Source organism: Natrix helvetica, assembly GCF_964273705.1.
Source record: "Natrix helvetica genome assembly, chromosome: 4".
NCBI classification, from domain to species: domain Eukaryota; kingdom Metazoa; phylum Chordata; class Lepidosauria; order Squamata; family Natricidae; genus Natrix; species Natrix helvetica.
This window is the reverse complement of record NC_138550.1, coordinates 147,652,432-147,675,812: the sequence shown is the minus strand read 5'-3', so window position 1 is coordinate 147,675,812 and position 23,381 is coordinate 147,652,432.

The following is a 23,381-nucleotide window of genomic DNA, read 5'->3' as shown; positions in this document are numbered from 1 at the left end:
TTTTGGCTACTTCAAAATTTCCTTTAGAAAAAAAAATTCCAGAAGTTCTTCAGAAGTTGTAGGTGCTTCATGACTGGAGGTTGGTGAAGAAGAAACTGGACAGTCACTTGTCTGAAGTGGTATAGGACAGTGATGGCCAACCCTTTCTTGACCAAGTGTCCAAAGCACGTCCATGCACGCACCCAAAGCCCCAAATTGCAAATTGCATGCATTCGCTCTGCCCCCCCCCACATGTGCGTGAACCCCATGCACCCCCCCCACATGCCTGTGTGGCTCACGCATGTGCCTTGCCCCCACTGCCCCTACATGCACATGCCATGCACATGCATACCCCACACATCCCATATCCCATTCATGCACATGCATGACCCCCGCACACACACCCTGCACGCGCCCCACCCCCACACATGCGTATGTGCCTCCCCCGACACTCATCCCACCCTCCCACTCATGCCTGGCAGAGATCCGAAGACCAGCTGGTGGAGCTGAACTAGGGCGACGGCCCATGTGCCCACAGAAAGGTGCTGCATGCTATCTGTGGTACGCGTGGCATAGGTTCGCCATCATGGGTATAGGATCTCCTTTTTGAGCAGGGGGCTGCAGTAGAAGACCTCCAAGGTCCCTTTCAGCTCTATCCAGATTCTGAACTTAGGGATCTCCTTGAGAAATTTCATAACTGTTATTAATTTATATTACCAATATTTCCACCGAACTCCCCAGGCCTTATCTGCAAAGGAATCTATCTGGTCTGCTCTAGTACTAATGTTTCTGTCCTCTATTGATATATCTTCTTCCTTTATTGCTCAGCAGCTTGTGACTGATCTAACTCATTCTTGTTAATTATGGACCCTGAAGCCTACAGTGGAAGATCCTTTGTCGTTGACTCTGGTTTGCCCTTTCTTCTGACTTCTTCATAGTAAAATAATATACTCCCTTAAAAAAAAGGTTCCATTCTGAACTACACAAAAATGAAAACTAGTTTTAGTTATCCTGGACACAACATAGCAAATCTGGAAATAAGATTAAATGAGCATAAAAGGTGGAAAGGAAGCCATGTAGGATAGGAAGCCACCTGAGCATACAAGCCAGATAGAAAGCCTTAGGACATGGGTGTCAAACTCAAGGTTCATGGCCCAGATCTGGCCCACAGGATGCTTAGATCTGACCCATGAGGCTGCCTGGAAACAGCAAAGGACTGGTCCAGGGTGCCTCTGCCAGTGAAAATGGAGCTCAGGAGGGATACAGACAGCCTTCCCTTGCTCCATTTTCCCTGGCAGAGAGTTGCAGGAGGCCGTCGTGGCCAAAAACGCACCCGAGGAGCCCGTTTTTGCTGGCAGATTGCTCGGACCACCACAGGCACCCCCAACACGAGTGATGTGAAGCTGGCCAAGCCCACCCTGGCCATGCTCAACCTGTCCACCCAAGGTCAAACACAACCCTGATGTGTCCCTCTAGGAAATTGAGTTTGAAACCCCTGCCTTAGGAGACCCAGCAGTTTATTATTTGTTTGGCTGCCCATCTCACCAAAGTGACTCTGGACAGCTGACAGGTATTAAAACACAACCTAAGCACAATGTATACTAAAACATCAACATTCACAGCTGACCAGAGGTGGTATTCCCAAACTTTCCCTTCCGGTTTGCAAATTTGAGTACTCACAGTTATGCTTCATTTACATTTAATTTCAATTATATAAATAATAACCCCAAGGTGCTTTTTCAAGTGGCAACTGGACTTTCTGGTTTTTCTCTTGAAGATGTTTCACTTCTCATCCAAGAAGCTTCTTCAGCTGAAGAAGCTTCTTGGATGAGAAGCGAAATGTCTTCAAAAGTAAAACCAAGAATGTCCAGCTGCCTCTTGAAAAAGCACCTTTGGGACAAGCATGACCTGGATGACTGAGAATCTCCATAGATCTATAAATAATACAATTTCTCTCTAGTATTTAATGATTTCCTCTCTTTCCAGCTTAACAATTTCAGCTCTGTCCTACTCTGAAATCATATCATTCTTTCCTTGCTTCTCCACAAAGCCACCTGGTTAAAGGTAGACAACTGTGCACTATTTGCATTGGTATAGATTGTCATCTTTAAAACACCAGCTCCTATGGAAATTAGATACGATTTCAATAATCTTACTGCAATCGTACACCGTGTGAAAAATCATATTAAGAATTTATTCCCCTTAGTGGCTTTTGAAATACATCTGGGTCTTCTAAATTAGAAATGAGCCACACACTACTTTGCAAAGAAACATTGTCAAAATCGTGTGCATGTCTACTAGAAATGAGATCCAATTAGTTCAGTAGGATTTACTCCCAGGTAAGGGTAGCTAGGCCTATAGCCTTAATCTCCCGAGTCACTCAGGAGAAGCTCTGTTGTTGGTGTTTGCTTGAGCCTTGCAAGTTCAGGTTTTTCAGTCCTGCATGGAAATCAACCTTGACAGAACAATTTATCAGAAGGGTAAATCTCCACAAATATGTGCAATATTAATGACCCTCTCCTTTCTGAATCATTTTTTTGTTTGTTTCTGATATCAAATTTACATACCATTCGGCAGCCATTCCCGTCCTGATATTCTCCAACTATATTGGGCTTCCACGATCTTTGCCCACCTTGTAAATTTTGGGCCTAGTTCGTTTTTCAATTTGTTTTTAAAATGATAGGAAAAAATATCATTTTTTTAAAATGATAGGTGAAATAATAAGAGTTAGGAGTGTATTTGTTTGTACAAATGACCTGACTTGTGCATTGTCATCAGGGAGTGACTGAGATATTAGCTTTTGTTGCATTTTCTTTTTAAAAATGGAAATGCTTCAAACCAGGGAAACTCCTCTGAACGAAGGATAACAGAAAGTAACAGAATAACAGAGTTGGAAGGGATCTTGGAGGTCTTCTAGTCTAGCCCCTCCCCTGCTCAAGCAGGAGACCCTATTCCCTTTCAGACAAACGGTTGTCCAATCTCTTCTTATAGATGCTCCAGAGCACCCACAACCTCTGGAGGCAAGACGTTCCACTCATTAATTGTTCTCACTGTCAGGAAATTTCTTCCTAGTTTTAGGTTGCTTCTCTCCCTGATCAGTTTCCACCCATTGCTTCTTGCCCTGCCCTCGGGTGCTTTGGAGAATAGGTTGGCCCCCTCTTCTTTGTGGCAGCCCCTCCGATATTGAAATAAATAATAAATATATATTATAATAAATAAATATTAGAATCTGGCTGTACCAGATGGGGAAGGTAAGCGTTGTAGTCCCACAACATGCTTAGATCCAAAATCTGTTGCTGAACCTGCCTGCTTACATTGATCATTGGGAAACTCTCACTGAAAATGTTCCCGTTGCCAGAAGCTTGCTGAGCATCAGTGCCACTGGAAAGGACCCTCCACGGGCTATGAAATGCACTCTCTAAGGAGTGGTGTCAAACTCAAGACCTGCGAGAAGCTTAGATCTGGTTCGCGGGGCCACCCTGGAAACAGCGAATGACCAGCCTGTGGGCACCTCTGCCAGCAAAAATGGAGCTCAGGAGGACTTTGTGGAGCCCCCCCCCCCCAAGCTCTGTTTTCATTGGCAGAGGGTTGCAGGGGGCTGTTGTAACTGAAAATGGAGCTTGGGAGTCCGTTTTTGCTGGCAGAGCACTCGGGCCACCACAGGCGGCACCGACATGAGTGACGTTGAGCTGGCCGCACCCACCCTGCCCACGTCCATTAATGCATTCCATGATTGATGCTTCTGTAATTTAGTTGACATTTGCTGCACCCTGGCCACGCTCTCCCCCCCCCTTTGAGGTCAAACACAACCATGATTCGGCCCTCAATGAAATTGACTTTGACACCCCTGTCTTAGGCATCCATTCTCCCAGAATTTAGGAAGTTGGTAGGAACACATCTTTCACCAAGCTTCTCATTATTAATTGTTTTGGTGATTTTACTTTTATTTTGGTTTGAATGACATTACTTTTCCTATGTATTCATTTATTAGACTTATAAAGCCAATTTGACTCCATAATAGCTCTATGCTTATGGCTTATAACCATAAAAACAATCTGAAAGCATTCACCAAAGAGAAAATACAACACAAAAACAGGAAGCAATAAACCATCCAGCCTAACAACATAGATTTTATAGTCTGCATTTTTATTGTTGTAAATTGCCTTGGAATAACCAGAACAATGGGATATACAGTACATTCAATATTAAGTTTTTAAAAAAGGGGAAAAATGTCTGATGAAGTGAGCCCTACAGGCTTCTGCTTAGTTTAGCCTAAGCGCAGTCTTGCATGACTCTGATTATTATTTTAAAGATACATTTTAGTTGCATTCTACTAATTTAAACTGGCTTTCCAGAAATTAGAATTAATCTTCTAGAGGTTTGAGGGCATGCTGTAGTAACTTATTAAAAATCAAAATAAAATTAATTGTAGATATAATTGCTATCTATCTTGAAATTTCAAGGTAGGATTGGGCACCATCTGTGAAAATAAATTGTTAATCCTTTTGGCCCTTCTACTTTGACAAAACCAGTGGTTTCAAATGAACCCTCTTCCCACCCCAATATAATTTCTTTTTTTAAAAAAAAAAAGATGGCTTGACGCCTGGTTGTGCATGATTAATAGGAAAGTAAAAAATGTATTCTGGAATTATGACCAACAGCCTCAGTTGCTTCTATCATTGATAAAATGCAAGTAACATCATTGACCATAGTTTTCTTAGCTCTTAAGTCTATTAATGAATGAAAGGACCTTGTTTTCATTCTGTAAGATCCAACATAAAAGCAAGAGCCTACTTCCAGTCTAAAAAGTTAGAGAACTCTTTCTTTGAAGCTACTTGGAATTGGTAGGATAATCCACCAAATTTGGTAGGATAATCTATTTAGCATAGAACTTCATCCCAGTTTAGAAGCTGTAGTAAACCAGTGGGAATTTCTCCCATTTTAATGGGATAATTTGGATACAATCTCCAAAGGGGTAGACAATAAGGAAATCACCCACAAAGATAATCCCTACTTCTGCTCATAAAGCTTTCAAAAGTTGCTCCATTGAGCAAGAGAAATAAAGTCCAAAAATGTCTCTGGAGAGCAAAGTCAAGGTAGAGTATTGCCAGGCATTTAAGGGAAAAGCACTCAAGGTCATCCTTGGCTTTGCACATCCATCTGACCCATAATAATTTTGGAAGCAGTTGGATAGTCCACATTTCTACAAGAAATAGGATTGTCAACATTTCCACTAATGCAATCTGGATCCATCTTTTCCCCAATCATTATCATTATCTTAAAAAGTTGCTTTTTAAAATTGGTGAACAGATTGACTGCCATTTAATGCAGCTTATCTTACTAAAATATTGTTTGTTGTTTAAACAGGAATGTCTGTTTTTTCAACATTCCTATCAATAAACAGGTACTGATGCAATGATATATTAATTTCCTTGAATATTTAAACAAAAGTCTCTACCGTCCCACCTCAACAATCAAGTTTGGCATCATTCAACCTTTGAATAAAGCTACAACAGCATTTGCTTGTGTTTGTTTAATGAGAAATCGCCCTACAGGAATGGAAGGCCCACACTGAAATACAAAAGATAGAAAATGAGTGATAGCCTTTTCCTTCTTTGCCTTTTTTTTATTTCTGCTTGGACCGTCTCATGCTTACTGTCTCATGCTTATTTCTAGATGCCCAACTGTTTTTCCAATCTTTTAGATCAGGGGTGTCAAACTCAATTTCATTGAGGTCCTCATCAGGGTTGTGTTTAACCTAGGGGGGCGTGGGGGCGTGGCCAGGGTGGGTGTGACCAGCTCAACATCACTCATGTCGGGGGGCCCTGTGGTAGCCTGAGCTCTCTGCCAGTGAAAACAAGCTCCTGAGCTCCGTTTCCAGCTGCGACAGCCTCCTGCAACCTTCTGCCAGTGAAAACAGAGCTTGGGAGGGCCGCCCATGGCCTTTGCAAGCTCCATTTTTGCTGGCAGAGGCACTGCAGGCCAGTCCTTCTCTGTTTCCAGCATGACTCCATGGGCAAGCACCCCATGAACTAGATCCAGCCCCTGGGCCTTGAGTTTGACACCCCTGCTTTAGATTACCTCTGGGGTGCTTTATGAATCTCAAGAAACTTCTCCCTCCACCACCAGAAGAATCTGTCCCTCCAGACTATTCCTGACTGATGCTGCAACTGATGATAATACAACTGCACGATGAAATTTTGTGTCAACACTGGACCATGAAGTTCTTATTTACTAATATATCTCTTTTTGGATTTTCTCTACTAACCCAAGAAGTTAAATTAAGGCCTGCTGTACATGAGCTGAATGTGGGATGCACAGGCTTTCTCTTCCTTCCTTCCTCTCTTTCTTTTAAAGTCCAGTTAAAGTATTTTTGATTTCCTAACCATCAAAGCCTCACCGGTACAATTTCACAAAAAGAAGCAATTGAATACATGCCTAATTTGACTATATATATTCACTCTAGTAAACCTGAAGCAGCAAGATTTGTCACTCATGCATATATCTATATTCAGAAAAAAAATGGATAAACACTTCAGACAGAATATTTTGTGCTTCCCTAGTCTTGGGCAGATTAGCAGAAATTAAATTTCACACTAATCTGCCCAAGTCCATGAGAGCCATGTTAAGATCAGTTAATTGTAAAAAATAATAAAAACATTCTTAACCTAGTTACTGAATTAACCCATTATTTGGTTTTTACAAAACACGGAACTCAAGATGAGCTACATGAGTGCCGTTTTCAGGACATGCTAAGCAGGGGTGGGTTCTACTGCCGGTTCGCTCATGTGCATTCTGTGCACACATGCACAGTGCAATTAAAATTGTTGTGCGAACTGGGGAACCAGTTCAGGGGCATGGCAGGCCTGGGTCACTGCTGGTTCCAGCAACCCAGGCCGCCACTACTGGTCTGAACCGGTAGGAACCCACCACTGATACTAAGCTGCATATTTACACAAACACAATAGTTAACCAAAATTAAGACTACTCAAACTTAACACAACACGCAAATGCAGATATATATATCTACGAAATCTACGAAAACAAACAAATATATATATATATATATATATATATATATATATATATATATATATATATATATATGTGTGTGTGTGTGTGTGTGTGTGTGTGTGTGTGTGTGTGTGTGTGTGTGTGTGTGTGTGTGTGTGTACATACACACACACACACACACATATATATATATATACATACATACATACATACATACATACATACATACATACATACTTTGGCTACCTAATGAGAAGAAAGGACTCACTGGAGAAGAGCTTAATGCTGAGAAAGATTGAGGACAGAAGAAGAATGGGACGACAGAGAATGAGGTGGCTGAATGGAGTCAGCAAAGCGGTAGTTGTGAGCACACACACAATAGTTAACCAAAATTAAGACTACTCAAACTTAACACAACACGTAAATGCAGCTGCTAGGTCTTTAGCTGAGCATTCAATGAACACAGTTATTTTCTTAGAAATTGGTATTTTGGGAGTTTGAATTTGTGAGGCCTATAGAACAAAGCATGGCCCACAGAGTTACTTCCAAGTGATTTCTTATTGTTTTTCACCTATTCATAGAACCATGCCAGACTAAGACAACTATCTACATAACTATAGATAAACTCCATGTTTAACCCTAACCCTAATTCATCAAGCCCTGGATCCTGAAGAGCAAAGGACAATAAAAAGCATAATTGAATTTCCCTGAGGTAAAGAAAATAGATGTCAATGCTTTGGGTTATGTTTCTGTACCCTCATGAAATTTCTACACCCATCTGTTTATCTGGACCGCCAAGAAATAGTAAAAGGTGGTGGCTTCCAACACATTATTCACATGAAATATCAGGAGAGAGAAAAAAATAGATCCAATGTATTTAAATTGAATGACTTCATATTTCCCTTCAGAGATCCTGTTGGCTTTCTGAAGTTCTCAGCTAGGATACAAAATGGCTGTTTATGGCATGTGATTATGTGATTTTTAAACATGACACAAGTATCATAAACAACCAGAAGAAAAAGAGAAAGAATCTAATTGACAAGCAAAACTTCACACATGAAAGCTTTTTGTTTCAAATGTAAAGCTACTGTATGTACATTTCCTATTAGTGGTTAAAAAGTCCCAGAGCAGTTTATCAATGATATTTCTGCTCCTTTAACACACACAACAGAATTAACTTAAACCCTATTTTGCATACCATTTACTTATCCGGATCCTGGCACATGTGTCTTAATCCTGCAGCTAGTCCATACATTTAAAAGCATTTAAATAGCCTTCAGCAGTAGATTAAACAAAATGGTTGGATTTGACTGATATGAAAAGTGTTCACTTCCGGTGCAACATGTGCATATTGTTTTACTAATCTAGGTGAAATGTTTATATATATTGCTGGTCCAAGTATGATAATTCATATTATGTACCAGAAATAAATAACTTACATATTAATTACATGCATGTGACATATTGAAGCAGTACTAGATTTTTGCTTTAGGATATCCATGTCTTTCCTCCCCCACACTTTTATGGGCTGATCTATATAATCTATTTTTCATTCTAGATTGAATCAATCACATATGTTTCAGCAACAGGTTTTATTGAAAACATTTGATTGTTCTGAGATGCCACTCAGAATGCCCATTAAGGTGCTAATGGAGTGTTTGTGGTTTGTATTCAGTTTTCATGATGAGCCGCATGGATGGTTATCTGGTTATATTATAAAGCTTAGCATAAATCTTTACACAGATACTCTATTTTGGCTGAGAATAGAGTGCTGACAGTTTACTGCAAGATGACAAATGAATGCTGACATTATATTCCTACGTGTTTATAGATCAGCCGAAAGGTTAAGATCTTTAATGTTAGCAATTTGGTATAAAAAAAAATCCATATGCATAAACAAAATAGTCATTTCAGGATAACTATATATGTCCAATGACATTTGACAAAGGTGAAAGTCAGATTAAAGAGAGAAGGAAGAAAATGCAAATATGAACATTATAAGCCTTGTTTCTGAATGGTTTGATATAAAGACAGTAAGATCAACGTCTTTGGATGATTAGCTTAAAAAGAAACAATTCATGGTAATATACTCTGATAAATTAAGATCATCTACAGACATCTATACCCACCATGATTATAATCATTTGCCATCCAGTAATTTAGTTTCATGCTTGCCAAAAGTACTAGCCAATTATTTGCCAATAGAAGAAAAAAAAGAGATTTTTTTCTGAAAGATTAGGTGGCCTTTCTTCAGTGGTGGGATTCTACCGGTTCTGACTGATTCGGGTGAACCGGCAGCTTCAAACATCAGCTGGGAGTGAACCAGTTTGTTCCAAAGATCAAGTGGGCCTGCCCACCCGCACTTGTGCTTTACTGACCTTTATCTTCTAAGCTGAGTCGCGAGGCAGAGTGGATTGTCGCGCCTCAGCTGGTTTCCTGCCCAGTAGTAGTGCAAAAGATAAGTTTTCTCTAAACTGCATACACACACGCTCAGTAAAACGGTTGTTAAATTGATAGGATCCCACCTCTGCCTTTCTTCCCCTTTCTTCTGTTCTTTTCTCTTTGTTCCTTATAACTAAAAAGATGCTTCCCTTTAATCTTTTAAAATTAATCAAGTTATTTTAAATATCATCAGGTAATTTCTAAAGATTGCAAATACACATCTTCAAAATGAGTGGTCCTTGAGAAAGATAATACAACCACAGGACAAAGAGAGATTTCATATAGCAAAATCCATACAAAATCCAGCTAGAAAACCAAGGAGTCTACGAAATACCATGCAAAATCTGCCCTGCGACATACATAGGACAAACTAACAGGAGAATAAATGCACGCATCATAGAACAGAAGAACGCAGTAAGAAAAAAAGAAAAAACTTCCTCCCTTTTCCAGCACCTTAAAGCTACAGGACATGAAATTAATTTTGAAGGAACCAAATTAATCTCCAAAACTGAACACTTCAACAAGAGAATAATTATGGAAGCTATTGAAATATAAAAACACACCCACAACATGAATAAACATGACGATACCTCCGCCTACCAGACATCTGGAAACCAGCCCTGGTAAACAAACGAGCCCCACCCACCACCCAGGCCGTTACAACACAAAACAACTGACCCACAGCCAACACCAATCAGCACCAATCTACCAATCATGATACAGTCACACATCCAATCAATCCACTTACTGAAACAAAGCCAGCACTCCACACCCACCCACCAAGATTTATAGAAAGATGGCAGCTCCGGCAACACTTTAAGCCAAAAACACCAGCCTGAGGATGGCGAGTGAGACTCGCCGAAACATTGCCAAGACAATCTCAATCTTACACGGGAAAAGACCCGAATACATATATACATGTATATGTATATGTATATGTATATGTATATGTATATGTATATGCATATGCATATGCATATGCATATGTATGTATTTGTGCTGATAAATAAATAAATAAAGGGAGGCTAGTATAGATCTATTTCAGCCACAGGCTCTCCTCCTTTATCAACTAAGCCTAAGGCTTAGTGGTTAATACATCTGCCTAATATGTAAGTGATGAAGTGATGTCCCGGTGCTTGGAAGCCGTACGGGTCTGGATGGGAAGCAACAGACTCAAACTCAACCCCTCCAAGACGGAGTGGCTGTGGCTACTGGCACCCCGGTTCAACCAGTGGGTTCCATCGCTGTCCATTGGGGGGTGAGCAACTGGCCCCCGTGAGAGGGCGCGCAATTTGGGCGTCCTCCTAGATGCCCGGCTGTTGATGGATGACCATGTGGCAGCAGTGGCGAGGGGGGCGTTCCACGAGGTCCGCCTGGTGCGCCAATTGTGCCCCCTATTGGACCGGGACGCCCTGCGCACAGTCACTCATGTGTTGGTGACGTCCCGTCTGGACTACTGCAACGCTCTCTACATGGGGCTCCCCTTGAGATGCACCCGAAGACTGCAGCTGGTCCAGAATGCGGCCGCACAGGCTATCATGGGGAGTACTAGATACTCCCACATAACACCTCTCCTGCGCGAGCTGCACTGACTACCTGTGGTTTTTCGGGTGCGTTTCAAGGTGTTGATTACCATCTTTAAAGCGCTCCATGGCACAGGACCTAGTTACCTGCGGGATCGCATCCTACCCCATACATCCCTGCGACCAATTCGCTCTCACAGGGAGGGACTCCTCCGGGTGCCGTCCACTAAGCAATGCCAGCGGGCGGCGCCCAGGAGTAGGGCCTTCTCTGTGATGGGCCCAACCCTCTGGAATGACCTCCCCCCCGATATTAGAACCACCACGGATCTCCGCTCCTTCCGCAAGAAACTCAAGACCCACCTGTTCCAATTAGCTGGCCTGGCCCATTTATAGTCCTATTCCTTATCCTCCTGGCAGTTATTTTTAATTTTGGGGTATATTTTGGGGTAGATTTTAATGTTGTTTCTAATTTTATTATTATTGTACAGTTTGTATATCGCCTCCTCTATGTATGTATGTATGTATGTATATGTATATGTATATGTATATGTATATGTATATGTATATGTATATGTATGTATGTATATATATATATATATATATATATATATATATATATATATATATATATATATATATATATATATATATATATATATATATATATATATATATATATATATATATATATATATATATATATATATGATGTTTTAACTCTGACTGTACACCGCTCCGAGTCCCTTCGGGGAGAGGGAGCAGTTTATAAATCTAAATAAAGTAAAGTAAAGTAAAGTAATACAGCGCAGATTCAAATCCCAGTAAGGGTATGGCTAGCTGATGAGAGCTAAATAGCTTGAAATAGATCTATACTAGTCTCCCTTTATTTATTTATCAGCACAAACACAACACAAAATGTAACAAAGGCAACATGAATATGGTTTTTAATATATAATGAAACTCAAATACTTTGGCTATGTAATGAGAAGAAAGGAGTCACTGGAGAAGAGCTTAATGCTGGGAAAGATTGAGGACAGAAGAAGAATGGGATGACAGAGAATGAGGTGGCTGAATGGAGTCACCAAAGCGGTAGGTGTGAGCTTAAATGGACTCCAGAGGATGGTAGAGGATAGGAAGGCCTGGAGGAATGTTGTCCATGGGGTCGCGATGGGTCGGACATGACTTTACAACTAACAACAAATATATATATAACGATTACTATTATGCTTATTGTCTCTGTCGTTCAAAACTAATTGTACTCTGACAACACATAGTTCATATAGTTATTGAGTTTTTTATGTTTATTAAAAAATGTATCAGCATATGAGAGATTGTCCCATCCTGCCTCTTGTATTTCCATAGGTTGGTTTGAGTGGGTGCATCCTGCCCAGTGCAGGGCAGACTCTGTTAATAGCACTGCCAATTTTAATAGCGCAATTATCCCATCTGGACATAGACGAGTTTGTAAATAATTTAAAGGAGGATCATAAGCAAAACTGGAAACAGACAGTGAGAACCTAAGGAAGAGCGGCTTATTAAGTGAACAAAATACGATGGCTACCTTTCAAAGGTCAAGAAGACTCTCGTGCTGCTATTATAAAAGCTGCAGTTGAAGTGAGTGATCTGATGATTTATTTCAATGGGAGGTGTGTTGATATTAGCCAATGTTCTCCATGCCTGACCTGAATTTTTATGGGGAATTTCGTAAGATGAAGTGGGCAATTCTCTGCAGGAAAGCAGTAAGAATGTGCAATATTAACTTTACTCCAGCTTCTGATAGCCTTGTTGCTCACATTTTCGCAATGCTAACAATCTGCATCAAAATGTTGACTGTAATGAAACAAATCATTTTGGTTTTTATCAGCAATTGGATCACATCTCTCATTCAGTTGCTGCTGATTGTCCCCAAATGTCTATAAAATGTGCTTGAACTCTGCCTTTCTATCTCAGCTTAGAAACCTGAACTATATCTTTATGAGGGTAATGTGAGAATAAGCAGCAAAGGCCACAGGGACAAAACTAGACCACATTTCATTATTTCATTATTTATTTACTTTTTAACCCTATTGGGTGACTATGGGAGAGGAGAAAGATGGAAAATATTTGCAGCTTGCCTTTCCATTAGTGGTTGGTAAACAAATCTGGCTTTTCAGCTCTTTGGAGGACAAAAAAGACTTTAATATTGCTGCTAGAAAATTCTAAACTCCCCTCCCTCCACCATTTGTCATGGCTAAGAAAGATCATTCATTCAATTACGTATAAATAACTGTGATTTTCAACTTCTATAGATTACTAAGAATGCAAAATGGAAGCAGAGAATCTGAAAAAAGTTATTTTGATGATGTAATGGTTAAAAACACACACACACACACATTATTGCTGGGTTTTTGGTTTTTGGTTTTGTAATACTGCTTATTATGGTTGTGTCAGTGGAATTAATCCACCCGTCAAATCAGAGAAAGTGTAAGGTTCTAATTTTGCACAGCTTTACATAGTCTTTAGGTTTACTGGTGGGAAAACTGAGATTCAAATCATTCGCACTGAGTGACTTTAGACCTGGCACTTTCTCTACCCAATCCATTTGTGATCGGGATGAAAACTTTGAAAACAAATGAGATCTTGATGGAAATGTGGAACAATTAGTATTGCAATAATTGGATGTTGCATCAAATGTCCTCCCCACCCCCACCCCCTGAAAATGTCAACCTTGTGTTTTTTACTCTGACCTTCTTTCTGGCAATGCTAGGTGACTTTATTTATTTACTTTTTTATTTTTTCTATTGATAGATTTCAAGATCAAGATTCAGGGTGGGTAAGAGTTTTGTTTTGTTTGTTTTGGTTTCTTATTTCTTTGAGTCAATGATGATTGCTGGTGACTGCCTGAATAATCTCTGCTTTTTCTTGGTGCTGTGGCCTGTCAGCTGCTGGCCCCTCCAGCAGTTGAATCAGAGGAGGAGGAGGTGTGGGAGTCAAGGCATCAAGGCAACCTGAGAGCTCTGAGAGGGGAGAAGGAGTGAGTGAGAGAGAGAGACAGACAGAGGTGGAATCTGGGCTGCCCGTAAGACCTCAGATCAAGAGCCAACAGCCTCCAGGTCTGGAGGTGGCTGATGAGGACAAGGAGTAACAGCTGGGTCCAGTGCCTGACATGCGGATGCAGAGAAGGCAGTGGAGAGGAGAGTAGTGGAAATCCATGGGCCAGTCCTTGGAAAGGAAGAGCCACAGCTGCTAGCAAAGCTCTGGGTATAAAAGACAGGGAGCATAGATGAATAGATGTGGCAGTCAACTATTCATCTTCTGGCCGGCCAGATTTGTTAGTCTGTGGTGAGAGAGAAACTTTTTGCCAGGGCTTCTGGCACTCTATCTTCGAGTAAACTTCAGAGGGTTTGTTGTGTTTGGGGAGTTGGGTCAGAATACTTGGCATTATTTCAGAAGTGGTTTGCTATTGCAACTTTCCCTAGGCCTGAGAGACAGGGACTGGCTCAAGGTTACCCAACTTGTTTTGTACCTAAGGCAGAACTAGAATTCAGGATCTCCCAGGTTCTAGACTATGCTAACTGGCTCTCTAACAATAATTAGAGAGTTAACATAAAAAACAAAGACATAACAACACACATGTAATCCACAGCTGGTGTAAAACAAACTTACCAATAAGAAATGAACACAACTACTCCTGTTATACCTCCAGATCTCCAGGCCTATTGACAGGATCATGTCTTTACAACTTTGCAAAAGGCAGAATTGCAGTCGGTTTAATCTTTGGGGAATAATGTGCCCAAGGACAGGCACTACAGCAGAGAAAGTTTTCTTTCTGGGCATGGCCAGGTGGCATTCTCTAATAGACGTGATCTGGACCTTTGCCTGCGAGATGGATGAGATACTTAAATATCAACTAATCAGGAAGAGGTAACTCTTTGTTAACTTTTGTACCATGAAAGGCGTTATAGGTCATGATCATCATCTTGATTTATTCCTGGAACCAGATTGGCAACTACTATAGCTTGTTGAGTAGAAGTGTCACATGCAGTGATCAAGGAGCACCCATAATGCCTCACACTGCTGAATTCTGTAACTTCTAGTTACTCTTCAAAGGTGCCCCATGTAAAGGGCATTATAGTAATCCATTGAGGAGGAGCATAAGTGACCATAAGATGACCTCTTGGTTCAGGAAAAGGCACAATTGGCACACAACATGAAGTGCTGCAAAGGCATTCTAGGCTAATAGGCTGCCATCTATTTCTTGAACAGGAGTCAAAAGTCCAAGAAGACCCCCAAATTGCACACAGGTATTCTTGAGTGACAACAGAGACAACAGTCTCTATCCTTAGTCATCCAAGTTATCAAGGAAAAATCATATCCATCAAAACCTTGATTTATTTAGATCTTTAGATTATCGTAAAATTATATGGTGTTTAAAAATTGCCTATTTGCACTGTGAAAAGATGGAGGTTAAAGGAGGTTTTATGAGATCTAACTTCAATTGTCCAACTATCTACTGACAAAATACAGGGATGCTATGTAGGAATTGCGTCCAGATGGTAGATCAGGCAGTTTTGTGGAGTACAAACAATCCAGGGAGCCTAACCACTAAATCAGACAGAAATGCCTGCACAACTGAAAGGAGGAGGCTTTTGGGAGGCAAGAAGTGGCATAATCAATCTGCTTCACAATCTTGCTTTTACTAAACTTAAAGCAAATATGGCATCTGCATATTGCCTGTGATTCGCAGGACTGTTTTATTTATGTGGTTATTTGTGAAAGCCTGAGGATTTATTTTTTCATAAATGTCGTTTGAATCTAAGGAAGCAGATTATGATTTTAAAACACTGCTGAGATTTCCTGAATTCTCATCATTAGGAAGTTACCTTTGAGACTGTTTATAACAAGAAAGGTCTATTTACATAAACATTGCTTTAAAGCAGGGCTGTCAATTTCATTGAGGGCCACAACAGGGCTGTGTTGACCTTAGGGGCCCAGGTGGGTGTACCCAGGGTGGGCGTGGCCAGCTTGATGTCACTTGTGTCAGGGGCGCCTGTAGTGGTCTAAGCACTCTGCCAGTGAAAATGGACTTCTGAGCTCCGTTTTTGGCTGCGATGGCCTCCTGCAATACTCTGGCAGAGAAAACAGAGCTTAGGAGAGCCGCTTGCAGCCTCCATTTTTTCTGGCAGAGCCACCATAGGCCAGTCCTTTGCTGTTTCCAGGATGGCCCCGCGGGACTATCCTCGCACCGGATCCAGTGCCCGGGCCTTGAGTTTGACACCCCTGCTTTAAAGAATCCATACATGGTCAGCTAAAATTGTCACTGGTCCTTTGTTTCTGTCATTTTGTTTTCCATACTTTTATGTCCTTTGCTTGTTTTCTGCACTTCCCCCAGGGACATTTCCAAGTTTGAAGAAGCTTGGGGAGAATACTTTCGGCTGTCTGGAAGCCTACATGCTACCACATTTTTATCCTTTCCCCCCATCTCTCCTACACCTACATCTCTCCTACAATCTTGGGTAAAAGGGAGTAATAGTGAAATAAAAGATAGTCCTCCACTTTCTCAACCCTGAATACTATCTAGGAGCAACAACAACTTTATCCTGCATGAAGTCTGTAGAGATTCTTAGTCATCCACGTCATAGTTGTCCCAAAGGTGCTTTTTCAATAGACAACTGGACTTTCTTGTTTTCCTTTTTGAAACATTTCACCTTTCATCCAAGAAGCTTCTTCAGATCTTCCATTCTCCATTATCCTGTCAGAGCTGAAGAAGCTTCTTAGATGAGAAGCAAAAAATATTCAAAAAAAAAAAAAAACCACAAGAAAGCCTTCCAGTTGCCTTCTGAAAAAGCACCTTTGGGACATCCTGCATGAAGTTCAATACTTCAGTAGCCAAAACTGCTACCAGGGAGTATTCACTTCCATTTCAACATTTCTCCTCAAGGTGAATGTGGTTGCAAGGTGAGGCTAATGAATGATTAGAAAGAAGATAGGCTGAGGTTCACCTTACTCTCTCATTCTCACAACCCATAATACAATACAATACAATACAATACAATACAATACAATACAATACAATAATCATGCAGCAGATATTTAAGTTAACTTAATTTAGTTAAGTTGACCAATAGCATTGGTTGAGCTGGCTGGCCTGCAATTCCACATCCAATCCATCTGATCAATGAAGCTTATCAGAACAGTGCATAATTTTGTTCAACCTAGTTTTCTCTTGCCCTTGGTACTTAACCTGCCAGATTTAACCTCTGATGTTTTTTGGTTATTCTTGGTAGTGGTGATGGGGTCCAAAATGGCTTTATGTTTGGAAGTTTGGCTCTTGTGATGCTAGTCCTCCTTAAATAGTGCCTGCCTTTTCTCTGCATCTCTCAGGATTCATCCTACCCAGTTCTTTCCTAGTACAATTATCCAGGGTTATCATAAAATCATTAAAGTGTAACCTGAGATAATTAATTTGCATACCTAGATCTTATTGGTTGGGACTTTTTTTATATCTCATATGTTATTCAGTCAATTATGAATGGCCTTTTATAGGAGTTACTCCAGTTACTAAAACCATAAAGATTGTAAAGTTAAAATTCAGTTAAAAGTCCATTAACCTCAATGTAGAAGAAGGGGGCAAAATGCTCACAGGGAAGAGGTGAGGCCTGTCTGATCTATTAAACACTTCCAGGATGCCATTCCCCCATTGGGGCCCAAGACCAGTTGCCAGAGCCAAGTCTTCAAACCCTTTGGCCAAAAGAATAGGTGTGGATCTCAACTTTGGTAACATGGTATTCCGAAGGTAGGCTTCATGGCAGAAAAGGATCTTCTCCTGAACCCTGCCAGCCTAAATCCTTTGACTGATGGGATCCACAGCATGCCACTTCTGCTGATATGGGATGAGCTAACCCAATGGAGTGAGTCAGTTCCTCAGACCACACTGACCCATGCCATAAGGGCATTAAGGCGATAGACACAAATTAAATGATTGCACATATTTTATGGAATTATCAACTTCCTCTAACAAGAGCAAAAGTAAAGCATAATTTAGTTTGGAAGCTGGATTTATAGTTTTTGGAGTGGATAAAGGAATTACTTGCAGAGCACAGGAGATAATGGAGGAGGTGCATAGAAATTTTGAGAGTTCCACGACAAATACTTTTGCAACACATCTACAATGTAACTCATGAGTCCCCTTGGGGAGAGGGGGCGGTCTAGAAGTCTAATTAATAAATAAATAAATAAATAAATAAATAAATAAATAAATAAATAAATAAATAAATAAATAAATAAATAAATAAATAAATAAATGATATCCCAAATTACTGCATGCTGAAAAAATGTTTCTGATATACAGCTTCCTCTTTACCTCAAAGGGGGACAAACCAAATATTTTAAAACATGAGGCCTGAATATAATAACTAACAGTCATTTTTATAAGATATATTTATGTGTAGGCTCCTATTTCTCTTTATTCTTCTCCTTTAAAAGCTCCACATCCATAATTTGGGAATTTCATCTTGCTATTAAACATTTCCATATGCCCCTTGGAAAAAAAGAAGAAGTCAATAGCTGCAAAGAAAAATGAGATATAATCCATCCACTTTTGTATTTGTCCCTGGACAATTGTTAAAGTTCTAGTTCAGGGGTGTCAAACTCACGTTGTCATGGCAGCATCACATGACGTATCAGGACCCTAACCCTAACCCTTTGCTAAACCAAGTGTGGCCAGCATGTGACACATCCGGCCCATGGGTCGGGAGTTTGACACCCCTGATCTAGTTGGATCCCCCTTGGGAAGCCATGAATATCACTAGTAAAAAAAATGCTTCGTATTTGAGGGATATTTCATAAATTTTAAGATGATGCAAGCAACTCATGTAGGTGCCAAGGGGCAAGATAAATCATCATTTTTTCCTGAAACTATTGTGCTGTCCTCTGTAGCATCAGAGATAGCTAGAACTGAAGATAGTAGTTGAAGAAAGCAGACAATTTTGTTACAAAAAGGAAGAAAAGATGCTTTATTTTTAGGTCTTCAACCCATGGAGTCAATATATTTGAGACAGTGATATCTTGGAAAACATTTCTGGTATGGACAGGAACAGGCTATGTATGTATATGTGCCTATGGATATCTCTACACTGTATATACCTTTATTTTGTGCTGTCTTGTCTAGGGATTGAGAGCCTGCCTGAATAGCTGCTGGAGGATCTGCCTCAATTTGCCTAAAGCTAGAGCTGATTGTCATCTTTGATTGAAGCTTCTTTCATTTTTCCTCTCCGAATTGCTGTATTCTTGACTGCTCTTCTTTCACTAAGCCTAATCCTTCCCTCTGCATAACTGCTTATTAAATCTTGCATATTTCTTTACCCTGTTGTCTCAGGATTATGCGGATTCTCTTCCAGTCTGGGAAGTAGGGGTAATGGAGAGTTTGTGAAAGTTAAATTAACTTTTAGAACCCTGGTGGAAACTCAAATTTGAAAAAAAAATGTTAACTTTGGGGTGAACTAATATATCCATGTTCTCAACAGTGGATTTCTGAAAGCTTTCTTCAAGTTTTCCTACTTTACCTGTTTCTGATTACCAGCTTCTTAATCTTTAAATAAGGAGCCTGCCTTACCTTTGGTCTTCGTAAACCAAATATTACTTCGGATTTGATGAATAATTCCTTCTGCATGTTTACATGGCTGTACACTCCATCCATAGAACACATATACTTTGTTTGCAACTAGAGGCTATGAGACTCTTTAGCTTAAGATATATTGATACACAGATGACACCCTCTGGAGAAAAATACTGTGGGGGTAAGACACTCTTAAAACCCCTTGGGCTGTGTCTTCTGTTAAGATACAGCCTGTTGTGCCTTAAAATGGCTTCGACTATACTGTTGTAGAATGGCTTCTACTGTAAAGTGCAGTGGAGTTACCATGGTAATGGCTTCACAGTACTCCATAAGGGGGCAAATTCAACATTAGAAAGTATGTTTGGTCCGGACATTTTCCTCCTATAAATAAATTCCTGGGCAATGCTGGGTTATTGGTTAGTAATGTATAAAAATGTGTCTGGGATGGAGACTTTAAATAATTAGGCTGCAGGTTGTATTCTATTATTTTTTTATATTGTCTTGTTTCTGAATTGTTTTTAACTGCTGTATGCTGCCCAGATTCCATCTAAGCTGTTTGGTTTTCATTTTCTCATGTATCTCTGTACTCCTTAATTCTATCAAGTAAACCCTTGACAAGATTTTTATTTATTTCTTCTATAAAAGTATAGCTGTGCAATGTATATAATATCAGGGACTTTGAAAACCAATAGTGTTTAAGAGATAAGGCAGGTTGCATGTAACAGTGCAAAGCTCCATCTCTCACCATGAATGTTTTAATATTTGCTCTTTTCAAAAAGAGAATCTAACTTCACTCTTCTCAAAACCCTGATCTAGTGTGAGGTTAATTCACTCAATTGGGACAAACTTTTAGAATTCTCTTGAGTCACAGCCATGTTTGTGAATAGTTCCAGAAATTGCTCTTATCAATACATGCTATTTTAATACTTTCTGATTGCTTCCAGCAGATTTCATAGTTCCTTTAAATGTGTTTGAATTCAGGGTACTTCCATATTTTGGGCTTGGGGTTTTAATGTGGATTGAACGAGGGGTGGGCTCCTACCAGTTTAACAACCAGTGCGCTAAGCGTGTGTGCGCGCAGTTTAGAGAAAACTTACCTTCCACATTACTGCTGGGTAGGAAAACAGTTGAAGCACGGCAATCCACTCTGCCACGCGACTCAGCTAAGAAGATAAAGCTCAGTAAAGCACAGGGGTGGGCGGGCAAGTGGGCCACTTGATCATTGGAGCAAACTGGTTTGCTTCCAGCTGATGTTCAGAGTTACTGGTTCGCTTGAACTGGTCCGAACCAGTAGAATCCCACCCCTGGATTGAACTCTTCTGATCCTGAGAAAGTTATTCCCTTATCTACTCCTTCCCCAATACTAGGATGCAAGGAGTAATCATTCAAGCAACTGATCCATAATTGTTACAACAATTGAGTTGGAGTCCCTTTAGGTTCAACTGCAATGAGCACCTGAGAACTGAGTAGGGATTATAAAGAATTCCAGACTTTAGTTTCTGTGCTTGAGCTATATTCTTATTGATATAACTTTCCTGCATTTCATATACTGTAAACTTCAAAACAATAATGGCATTGAAATTAGCTAGTTAGTCTTCTTCCCAGCAAGCTGGAATGGAACCAATTAAACAGGCACATAAGAACTCCAGAATTTCTGGTTAGTGACAATTATTGAAGGAAAGCTAAGACACCATTTCATCAATTGTTCAACAAAGTTTTTATTGATGTTGGAACTGAATTTTTGTACCTTTATTTTTTAATTGCTCAAATAATTCAGTGGGCAGGTCCAATTTTCAACTGCTTTGGTTTTGGTTATGGACAGATTTGATATCAGGGTGTTTTTACTCTGTGGGTAGGAAAACTCACTCTCATATGTTGTACACTTGATAGTTTATAACAGGGTACAACCACAACTGGATTGAAGGATTGTGTGTTGTGAACTTCTCGATGTGTGCCAGCAGAGGGGCATACTAACAGCTATAACGATGGGTGAAGCCAACTACAAAACACTGACCAGAGTGCAAACTACTACGCTCTAGAACAGTGTTTCTCAACCTTGGCAACTTGAAGATGTCCAGACTTCAACTCCTAGAATTCCCCAGCCAGCATTCGCTGGCTGGGGAATTCTGGGAGTTGAAGTCCGGACATCTTCAAGTTGCCAAGGTTGAGAAACATTGCTCTAAAACAGTGTTTCTCAAACTTGGCGACTTTAAGTCCTGTGGACTTCAACTCCCAGAATTCCCCAGCCAGCTATGCTGGCTGGGGGATTCTGGGAGTTGAAGTCCACAGGACTTAAAGTCGCCAAGTTTGAGAAACACTGCTCTAGAACAAAATAACCTTCCTCCAACTCAGCCAAAGACACTGAGTCTCACCTTGATAGAAATAATAACACTGTTTTCAAAGGACATGTTATATGTTTACAGGTATTCAGTTGATAATCATTCACAATAAGATTTAAGAACTTGAGTTTGAGAGACTTATTTTGGGCTTCATCTAGTCCAGCGATGGCGAACCTTTTTTGGCTCGCGTGCCACAAGTGGGGGGGAGCGCAGGGGGGTCGTGTGCGGGTGTGCCACACCCATAATGCAATGCGCTCACCCCCAGTGCGCATGTGCGCACAACAGGGGCTCACCCCCATTTTTATATGCTTTTTTCGCCCTCCCCAGGCTCCAGAGACTTTATAGGAGCCTGGGGAGGGCAAAAAGAGCCTCCCCTGGCCCCCCGGAGGCCCTCCGGAGGCTTCAGGGATCGTCCGGAGGCTTCCCTGAGGCCTTCGGAACGCTTAAAACGACCCTCTGAGCAAACCGGAAGTGACTTCTGGTTTGCTCGGAGGGTTGTTTTAAGCGTTCCAAAGGCTTCAGGGAAGCCTCCGGACAGTCCCTGAAGCCTCCGGAGGGCCTCCGGGGGGCGGGGGGGGCTCTTTTCGCCCTCCCCAGGCTCCTATAAAGCCTCTGGAGCCTGGGGAAGGGGAAAAATGGCTTTAAAAAATGGTGAACTCAGCTGGCCAGCACGTGCATGCGCGCTGACCAGCTAACAGGGCAGCGCCTTGCGTACCATGACAAATGGCTCAGCGTGCCACCTGTGGCACGCGTGCCATAGATTCGCCATCACTGATCTAGTCTATGAAACATTTTGCTACATCATCTAAGAGTGATGCTTGATAACTTGTCTCTTTTTCCAGGGCAAGTGCCATATTTTCAGACAAAGCATTCAACTAAGAATGAAGATCCAAGGGACATTCTTGAAAATAAAGGTGATGCTAGATTTGGCGATTTAAAGGGTAACATGCCAATTTTTAAAATTCTTCATACTCTGGGATGCAATCTACAATAAATAGATACATTCCAGAGGGCAGGCACCGAAGAGGGCAGAGGTGGGTTGCTACGGTTTGGTCCAGATCAGCCAAACCGGTAGTAGTGGTGGCGGGAGGCTCCGCCCACCTGCCGGATGCTTCTGTGCATGTGCAGTAGTGTCACAAGCGCACGCGGGAGCACGCCCCAACCGGTAGTAAAAAGATTAGCAACCCATCTCTGGAAGAGGGCATCCACCAATGGTATGGTAGATTTCAATACAAGAAGGTGCACCCTCAAAAGCTGGATTTTGGTTCAGGACTTCAAAAGAGCCGCTGATCTTTCTTTTACACTCCATCCATAAGCACATTCAAGACTAGTCATGATGGGATGAGACTCAGCCAGCTTATCCTATCTTTCTCTATCTCCCTTTGAGTGAGTTCAAGCTGAGATCCAGATGTCATAGCACTGTATGTACTTGGGCTTGATTAGTGGTCCTAAATTGTGATCAGCTTTTCATGGATTTAATTTTAGCAA